Raw genomic sequence first — 7902 nt, 5'->3', positions numbered from 1 at the left:
AAACTCTGCACATCACATAGCTGAAACCACCCTCATTTAACTTCAAGTTTAAAAGTATTTGAAGCCTAAAATCAGAACTAATGACCCCTGATTACCATATCAATATATTATACTACCATATCAATAAATGATAGAATAGGACCACAATCGATATCAAAGACCTAAATTTCCATAGATTCATACCAATCATGTGTTTCACTATTTCAAGGTCAAAAGAAATTTTCATTTCAGACGCTCCAAATTCCAAAAAATAGGCACAAAACAAAATTTTCCTAACTTCTAAACCAAATTCGCAATCCAATATCCAAAAACACATTTCTCTTCCCATATAGAAAACCCAAACTCCATATCTCAAAAAAAAAAAAAAAAAAAATGGTTTCCATCTACAAATGGATGAAGTGTAGCAACATTAATTATCAATGAAAATAAAGCCTAAAATTAAAATCTAACAACCCCCCATTTCCAAAACAATCTCTAAAACTCATATTTTCAATTCAAAAAACACAAAATTAACAAAAGCCCAAATCTCAAAAAGGAACTAACCTATTTGTCAAGAATAAGAAGCCCAAGTTTAGCAACAGAAAGAGGATAAAGCATCAAATCTTTAGTATCAACATGAATAGCTCTATCAGCACCCATAGCTAATCTAGCTCTAAGTGTATAAACACATTAACCGCTTCCCATACTCACTGCATTCACTTCACTTGCTAATCATGCATCTATTATACATAGTAATGCTTATAGCTTTAAATCATTAATCATCCAACTCGAGACGGAAGTAGCTCCCTTGTATACCTTATACCTTATAATGTGGTGATAGTTTGCATGCAATTCATAGGAAGTGACTCTGAATTAAATGTGTGTGTACTTTAAAGATCAAAGTACACTAAATCAACGTCCAAGAACCAACCATAGTCCCAATTCTGCATCCACCTTCAAACGTTCCAAACTTGAACAAAAATGCACGATCAAATCAATTACGCTATCCATAACTTCCATCACATAAAGAGATGGCCTTACATCAAGTTGCAGTATGAAATACTTACAACCAGTTGGTCCTTTTACTGACTTTGAGAGGCTTGCCACCCAATTATGCTATGTAACATATTGTAGCAGCTATTTCTTCAACATTTGGATAGGTCTAAGACAATTTCTCATTATTCTGGATTCCAAGTTCAGCTGCAAACCTATCAACTAAAAAATAGATTACGCTAGTTATGATTTTGTCATATCCTTTGGATGATGGAAACATTAACTGCATGTCTGCTTTCTATATTTTCAATATTTTCATCTCTTGTACCATTAAACAAATATTATCATATCTTGTGCGGGTAAATAAATAAATTATTACCGTGATCCTTTGGTTGCAAAGCCTAGCTGATTGAGTGTGTTACTTAAGTCAAGTAGCACAGCCACTTCAGCACCCGAAAAATCTCATTGTTTGGCTTCCAGACCACTCATTAATTGCAAATCTTTGGATACTTTCCTAATCCAAAGATATTAAGTACCACATGAAAAAGAAGACAACCAACTAACATAATATAATGTTGCACTATGCATCTTAGATTTCAATGAGTGGGAGAAAAGCATAATCCACATACTAACACTTTATAAATAGCATGTCCAAAAAAGGCATATATGTAATTTAATTGACACAGTAGAAGTCCTTACACATTTCATTCATCACCACACACCCAATAGTTTAATAATTAGTCCTCACACATTTCATTCATCATCAAACACTCAGTAGTTTTATAATTTTATTATGGTAAATCCAAAATTTCACATTCTCCGCACAACATCAAAATTTCTCTATCTACAATGCATAAGTTATAAACCACCTTTTTTTTTTCAAGAATGCATCATCTAGCTAGCACTATCATCAATACTCAATTACGTTGTGTGTTCATCACATTTAATCCAGTATAATGATTCTATTGAAAGGAAACCAGGTAACAAAGCATGAGCAATCAATTGACAGGGATTACCTAACGTGTAAAATTTGTGTTGCTTACAAAAGTTACCCTCATATGGATATTATTCTCAACTGGTGTGACATGTATCAATTGAACCAATGAAAGTGACCCAAAGAGTAGCATCCCAAACAGTGGAGAAACTCGAGATGAGAGAATGACGGAGAGCTTAAGAATACGCACTGATATATATGTTAATAATCTAATTTGGCCATCTGCAATTAATATTCTAAAACTATTAAGTTACGGAAAAAATAATAATGTGCAACTTAACTACAATTATATATGTTAGTTAATTATCTGAACTCCTATAAATTCAATAAGAGTTGGCCACATCAATTTATTTGCATGTCACTATATGTCTTATTATACATACTCTAACAAACTTAAGCTAATGTGTCTGAAACAGCTCCAAAGAAGCTCCTTAAGCTAGCACGTTTATATGAAACATTTGTGATGAGAATACTCGGGTAGTTATCATTCTCCCGTTTCATATGCAATTTAACAAATACTTGGGTAGTGATTAATCCCGACTTAATTGCTCATCTTAAAAGGATTTGAATTATCATTTTATTTTTCTTGGGAATGAGGCATCCCATGTGACGATCTTTTCGATAATGTTATGTGTTGGTTTTAGTTGGTGCTCTTCTTGTTCTTCCTTTGTTATTGACATACGATACGTGATATTATCCCAGAATACCATACACACGAAAAAAACATTATGTAATCTCACATTACGTAATTTCACGGTGACATACTATAAATAAAATTCATCTTTATAAAGTGTGTCACATTAAACATCTACTATACATGAACACTCGAAACATCAAAAAGGAACTAAACAAATTAGTTACCTATTATTTTGATGGATCAAGAAGTATATTTGTTACTTAAGATGAGTCCCTATTAGGCCTTGCAGTAGTAAGCCGAAAACCATTATCTCAATCAAGAGATGTAGTAAAAACTAAAAAGGCAAATACATATCTCAGAAAATCAGTGTATCAAGGAGCAGAAAACCGAATATAGGTTAATAAATGATGTTTAATTAACTAAATTTTTTTTCAATAGTGGGGTTGAGGTGAGTGGTTTGAAGACTGAGTCATCGGCTTCGTCAAACAATTGAAAGGAAATGAAGGAGAGGAGGTTTTCTGATAAGGTTTCCATAAAATTTAATATTTGGTTTTTTCTTAGTTTTCACAGTTTTTTCCTATTGGGGTGTAAGGTTCTATGGGAATGGATTAAGTCATTCCGATGAGGAAGGCGGCATGGTTTTCTCTACCATTGGTCTATTTATATTTCCCTATTAACAACTATACATTGTCCTACCATAACTATTCACTAATTGAACCCGTTTTAACTATTTACGGTCCCACCGTAACTATTCTCAAACCGGCCTCACCTTAAATATTTAAGGTCTTGTGTGTTAGTTATCAACTATACAACAATATGTAATACATGTACAAATAAATAATAAATAGTAACGATATTACTAATAAAACCGGTCGATATCTAATATCAACCTATGATAATTTCATGACATTAATAAATATATATCATTACTATTCTACTAAATTTAGTCATGTGAAAAAATCAAATAATAAGTTATGAGGGGATGGCTAGGCGATGGCATGACAATGGCTTGGTGATAGCCTGTTGCGGCCCGACTTGTGGGCTGTAGTGGCTTGGTACTGGCCTGGTGCGGCCTGGCAAGTGGGCCTGGTTATTTTAACTCAATATATTTCATTCAATTCCTTGTGTTCTATAAGTTACCAGCGCACCCTTGGGTTTAATTTGCTATATGATTGAATAATCCACCAAAGAATATAGACTCAAGTATATACTCTTAGTCTTTGCTGCCAATAGCAAGTTATTAAAAGCCAACTAACACAAAGAGAAAACCATGTAACAGTTCGTACCTGGTGTATGGACACCTTGGGAAATACCGAAATACAAGCCTAACAATCCTATTTTTAGCTGCCATTACCTTACTTAAGAACTCCCAAACCATTAAGTAGTGTCCTGTGTTTTTGGCTTGTGTACATCATTCTTCCAGCACATGCATAAGCTTCTGCTTCCCTTTTATGAAAATCTAGGAAGTTCACAGAAGTGGGACCCCAATATAATATGAGAATACAATCTGAAACATCCAAGCGTGTATTACTCATCCTTTTTCAAGGCCCAGCCTTATGAGAATGTATAAGAATCAATTTGCTCCAGATTTGGGAAAAACTGTCTCAGGGTCTTCGTATAGTTAGGAAAATTTGCCTGCAGAAACAAAACTCAATACTTCAGTACGGAGTAGGACATAATCATGGGACAACCCTCACATTTAGTATGCAATCCTAGGAGGTAAATCTTTTGTAAAAACCAATATGACGGATAATGAATCGTACACATGGGTTGTGTTCAACGTAGATGGGTGTGAGTTTATCTCTTAAACCATCAAGAGCTAGATCAAGGCCATCCAGTGATGCAATTTGGTTGTCGTTCATCCAAAGATCTTCCAATCTGCATAGCAATAGTCCATAAGAATGTCTGGTCAAAATGTAAAATAAACTATACATGCAATGACAAAGAAAGAAAAAAGGACGAAAAACCAGGAAAAATAAAAAGCCGATAGTAATAATAACATAAGAAGAACACCCCTTACTATAAATAAAAAAAAAAAAAAAAAAAAAACACCCAAGAAAAATCATCTAAACCTGGTCAATTTTTCAATGTCATCCACTGATGTCAATTTGTTGGAGGAAATATCCAAGATCCGAAGATTAACTAATCTAAACTAAAGCCTTCCATTTTGGAAATACCATTATGGCTCAGAAACAGTTCTTCCAATGCAGCGCAATCCTAAAAGGGAAGCATGTAAACTAAATTAGTCACGCAAACTATGAAGAACATTCAACAATCAGAAATCCCAACCTTAACTACACAAAATTAATATAGATTAATGAAAATTAATAGAGGGGGAACCGATTGAGGAGCTTACCAAAATTTTGAACTCCCACTATTGAGATGTCCACTCTATTACTAACTCACCACAGGAATTCTACAAATAACCCAAGAGAATGAGAGAGAGAAAATTAATTTTTCCATCGGTAAAACAAAAAACTAACCTTTTTTAATCGATAAAAAATAATTTTTGATTCGGTAAAAAAATTGATTCAAAATCAAGAGACTCAACTCACTCACCTGGGATTTTAGAAAGATGGAAAATTGGAGAAGATGAGAAAATAAAACCAAAATCCAAATTAAAGATTGAAAAGATTAGAGAAAAGAGAGACAAAATTTCAGCGAGAGAATCTCTAGGTTGTTTTTAATTTTAGTCGTTTTTTTTTTTTTTGGGGGAATAGTCGTGGGTTTTTTAGGTGGGTTTGTATCGCAGTTTTTCTCTCCTCTTTTTTCATAATTAGTCTGGACACGTGGACACTCTAGCAACGCTTCCTCAATTGAGAAGGGGAGAGCTATAATATATATATATATATATATAATATATATATATATATTATATATATATATATAGATGCTATTATGCTTATATTGGTAGGGAGTTGGCTTTGAAAGACATTTATGGCGAGGATGGTTTTCATATTATCAGCTGCATTGGTTTGAAGATGCTTCGAAGGCTTCAAATCCGGGTAGTCATGTTATGCTTGAAATTGACGAGGGACTCCATAAGTTTCGTAGGATGTTTATGAGTTTTGAAGCGTGTATCCATGGGTTCAAGTATTGTTGCCCAGTGATCTATTTGGAAATGACTTTCTTGAAGGCCAAATTTAAAGGTTGTTTGTTAGCGGCGATAGATAAAAATGGAAATCAAGGTTTTATTCTAAAACATCTATCTTTTTGTTGAACGTATGTATGTTATTTTGACACTGTTTTAATAGTGTCTTATCGTGTTTATTTGTCTTCATATATGCATTGTTTACATTGTTTGTATATGCATACTTTAGTTTGCATGTGAATGTTGGTGAGTTTTCCCAGTGTGAAGTTTTATGTGTTTTTTCTTCTTTAGGTTTGTTTCAAGTAGCCATGGTTGTTGTGGCTAATGAAACAGATACAATTGGCGTTGGTTCTTGGAGAATTTGAATTTGGTTGTCCCTTGTGATAGGAGGTTCACATTTTTGAGTGACAAACATGCTGGGTTAGTTAAAAACATTCCCATTGTTTTCCCCACTTCATTCCATAGCTATTGTTTGTGGCACCTGTTTGGGTGAGAACTCACACAAACACACCAATGATCTTGTTGGAGAGGTTGATAGAGAGGGAAAGAGACTGTACCACCAATGGATGCCTACGTATCCAAATTGTTCTCTAGAATCAAGTCTAAAAAATGCAAGTAGTTCTTTGTTTGAAATGATTGTTGGGTATTTATAGGAATCTTATTGCTTAAAATACCCTTTCCTTATTTGACGAGATATTTCCCTCTTTGTATGAAATCTTTTCAAAAGCTTCATATGGAAAAAATCCCTTGACATATCTCCGGACCTGCTATATATAACTTGGGTGCCATATTAGTGGGCAGTGCCATTGCTCCAATAGAGGGCATGCCCGAATGCCACATTAGTAGGCAAGCGGGACTGCCACAGTCATGGGCAAGCAAGCCCGCCTCACTAGTAGGCAAGCGATGCCACAGTAGCGGGCAAGCAAGCACGCCTCACTAGTAGGCAAGCGGGACTGCCATGGTAGTGAGCAAGCAAGCACGCCTCATTAGTGGGCAGCTCTTATAGTGGTACCCAATAATGGTCGTTCGTAAGGGTACAAGTACAGTGGTACATACAGCACCTAAAGAACAATATGTCTAGGGCTATGTATGGGAGGAGTGCAAGTATACCACATGTTATGAATTTGTTCTCGGAGTGTGCTAATGCTCCTACAATGGCTAAGTTTCAGGACAAGCTTGCTGAGCTGAAGAGAATTGGAGGGACAAAAATTGAAGAGTTCATAGTGAAGATCCCATTTGAGCATTGGGCTAATGCGTGTTTTCAGGGATGCAGGTATGGTGAGATGTGTTCCACCCTTGCCGAGTGCTTCAATGCGTGGATTAAAGAAGAACATTCTATGCCTGTCACTGCTATGTTGTATCATATCCGTCGAAAGATGATGAAGATGTTTGATAACCGCTGTCGTGAGTGTTTTTCTTGGCGTTCGGAGTTGTGCCCTGTAATGGAAAGTGTTTATTGTGCTAAAGTTGATGTTGCAAGATCTTTTAGGGTTGTTAGATCAAATGAGGTTGAGTTTGAGGTTGAGGATGTCATAGTCATCATGTCAATGTGGAACGCAGGTCTTGTAGTTGTCGTTACTGGCAGATTGACGGTTTCCCTTGCGTACATGCAGTGGCGTCTATTATTAGTTCTAGTGGTTCAGTATACTCATTCATTGATCCGGCTTTCGATGTCTCTTCTTTCTCCCAGTTGTACTCCCACTCAATTCATCCTATTGAAAATATTGAGATGCCTATGGAGATTCCTGATGTTAGGAGAGGTCCCAGAAGGCCGAATAGAAAGAGGATTGAAAGCACAGGAGCAAGCCGGAGACGTATTCATTAGAAGCTATTGCAATTGATTGAACTTCTTGCTTTTTGTTAGAGATATTATTCTTTTGAAATTCTTTTTTTCATGGATGGATAATATTAGTAGTTAAGACATACATATAACAAATAGTACTAAATATTAGACTGGAGTTGTTTAATTCATTACCACTCTCGTACCAATATATATGTAGTCTTTATTTTCATAGCTAAAAGTTTGTTTTTACAGGTATATGGTTAATACCAAATTTATGTACTAAAGCTACACATGCATACTGCTAATATGCATGTGTATAGTGCACCTGCATACACCAGTTTGCATGTGCTTTTCTTTCTACCATGCATACACATAATATTATTAGTTCTCCCACCTACTTATTCCTAGTATGTAATTCATTGTTT

At 35.2% G+C, this 7902-nt stretch overlaps 1 long non-coding RNA gene across 1 annotated transcript; it reads right to left on the bottom strand.

Annotated features, from left to right (window-relative positions):
- Positions 1-4009: 4009 nt before the first annotated feature.
- LOC147494720 (uncharacterized) lies at positions 4010-4781 on the bottom strand. Its single transcript, XR_015200299.1, has 3 exons — positions 4676-4781; positions 4367-4481; positions 4010-4238 (listed from the first exon to the last, which is right to left on the bottom strand). It is a non-coding gene; the product is annotated as an uncharacterized LOC147494720 (long non-coding RNA).
- Positions 4782-7902: the final 3121 nt, after the last annotated feature.

The sequence above is a fragment of the Coptis chinensis genome, chromosome 6 (assembly GCF_015680905.1).
Source record: "Coptis chinensis isolate HL-2020 chromosome 6, ASM1568090v1, whole genome shotgun sequence".
NCBI classification, from domain to species: Eukaryota; Viridiplantae; Streptophyta; class Magnoliopsida; order Ranunculales; family Ranunculaceae; genus Coptis; species Coptis chinensis.
The sequence above is the reverse complement of the archived record's forward strand: the minus strand, read 5'-3'. Positions and strand labels throughout refer to the sequence as shown.